Raw genomic sequence first — 2,131 nt, 5'->3', positions numbered from 1 at the left:
ACAGGGATGAAGCGGAGGCCGCTTTATGGCTCTCCGGTGTTTTGTTTTTTTTTGTGTTTTTTTTGGTTGTTTGTTTTCTATTTATAATGTAATGACATTTCCTTAAGCGCGTAGTGTGAGAGTCCCTGCACGTTTCGATAAACTTAGTTGCGATGTTGTTTGGCACAGAGTATATATGTACATATATACAGTATTTTGGCATATAGCTAAACACCCGTTTTGTTTTGTTCTTGTTAAGACGTGTTTTTTGTTTTGCATTCAGGATAATGTGCAAGTGCATGTGACGTCAGCGGGTGTCTGTAGAGCTTTCTCTAGGTGTAGAGAGACGTTATACAGCCAGAAGGTTGGCAGGCTTAGTACACAGAACCAGAATGGTTTCTTTGGTGCTGAACTCTTAAGGTGTGACCCTTCACCTTTAACCTTTTGACCCTTCTCATTTATTGGTGCTGTAAAAGTCGTTAGTCAGTCAGCGCTGTGCGGCTCTCTGGGAAGCGGACCCCCACGGGGTCATCATGTACATGGATAAATCCTACTTCACCTGGTGCTGCACAGTTGTGCCTCGCAGGTCTTCGTTGTGCACAGTTCTCCCGCCATCATCATTATGGTGCTTGCGCAGTCACGCGCCTTAGCAGGGCTCCTCGTTTCTCACATCCCTCTGAGCCTGGTCACATCTCCCATGCCTCAGAAAGCTCCCTCTCTCACACAGCTGTGGGAACGCTCAGCTCTTCGCCTTACTGCTGCTGGAGAGAGATAGCGAGAGCGAGCTTAAAGTCAACAACTAATTGTGGTGCTGCTTGACCTGCTGGAATCAAAAACACCAGTGATAGCTGGTGCATCTGATACCAAAACCCGCTTCTCTGACCTTTAAAACTTTCAGCGCCTCGGTGTTGGTGCCACATCATTAGTGAATGATGTTAAAATGTGAGCTGTCATAGAAATACTAGCACACAGACTTTGGACTGTTTCTCCCGTCAGTGTAGCTATCTGGGCCACTCAATTTTCTCGCCACAATCGTTTCCATCATCAGGTTTTTGGTTTGGATTTCTGTTTTTTTTTTTTTCAGTTTCCAGTTCTTTTTCTCTTCTCTTGTACACGTTCAGGGAGAGTTCGGACTCACCTCAGATTTACAGTCTGAATGCTGTGGGGTAGGACACACTTTTTTTTTTGCTAATCAGAGATGTTTCCTGAGCCTTTCTGTCTCTGCATCTCCCACAAAACGAGGACACACAATGACAACAGGAACAACACACACACACACCCATGCTGTGGACCAGAGAAGCGAGTCCTTCATTACCAGCACTGAAAGGGTTTTTCTGTTTATGGGTTTTTCTGTTTGTTTATGAATTGTTGTTATTGTAATTGTTACAACTTTGATTTTACTCGTGTTTGATATAATTGCAAATGGTGATGCTTTTAATAAGACTTATTAAGAGATCCAGATGGTTTTAATACTCTTTAGACAGTAAGGTGCTCTCCTACACTTAAAACAAGGAAAAATGCAGCTATGAACATAATGAACGCCCTCTGCTGTGCTACAGAGGTGCAACTGTCTAATAAACTTCAGTTTAAACCTGGCCTCTCTCTGTCTTCCTTCTATGCCACTCCATTTTCACCGTGTAGGTATAAATGTCAACTAACCACCCCTCCAAAAATACCATTTTTTTTATCTTGGGATGTTTCTTCATATAAAGCCTGTGTTTGTTAAACATTCAGAAATAACTGGATGTTTCTTTTTGTGTACCGGTAGTTGCCTTTGTACATCACTGTCCAAAGCTATACATTCCTCAGCAGACTCTGGTGTTTTATACCCAACGTTTTCCCCTCAGGTGTACATGTGGGTATAAATGGATCAGTGCACACTGACTGGTGGCCCACCTTAATAGTCTCACGTAATTGTGAAAAAGTCGTTGCTTGGGTTATGCACTGTTAACACTCCAGTGGTCAAATATCACTGTGTGCACACACACCCCTTTAATACCCTACTGCCCTGTCACTTGGGATGACCTTATCGGGTTACTCGTTCCATGATGTCCACTGTGGCCTGCAATACAACGCTACTACAAACTACAAGTGACCAAAAGCACAGAAGGTTCGCTACATGTCTTGGTGGTTTTGAGAGTTGTCCTGACCC

At 43.5% G+C, this 2,131-nt stretch overlaps 1 protein-coding gene across 1 annotated transcript in view; it reads left to right on the top strand.

Annotated features, from left to right (window-relative positions):
• Positions 1 to 1,574, top strand: part of dot1l (DOT1-like histone H3K79 methyltransferase) — a 27,267-nt gene extending 25,693 nt beyond the window's left edge. The window contains exon 28 of the mRNA XM_076278332.1: positions 1 to 1,574. This exon is cut by the window's left edge and continues 2,059 nt beyond it. The gene's annotated coding sequence lies outside the window, so the exon portion shown is untranslated.
• Positions 1,575 to 2,131: the final 557 nt, after the last annotated feature.

The sequence above is a fragment of the Alosa pseudoharengus genome, unplaced genomic scaffold, assembly GCF_046254945.1.
Source record: "Alosa pseudoharengus isolate Yale_2024_CS ecotype anadromous, Long Island Sound unplaced genomic scaffold, YU_APseudo_1.1 YU_APseudo_1.1_scf_11, whole genome shotgun sequence".
Taxonomy (NCBI): domain Eukaryota; kingdom Metazoa; phylum Chordata; class Actinopteri; order Clupeiformes; family Clupeidae; genus Alosa; species Alosa pseudoharengus.
The sequence above is the reverse complement of the archived record's forward strand: the minus strand, read 5'-3'. Positions and strand labels throughout refer to the sequence as shown.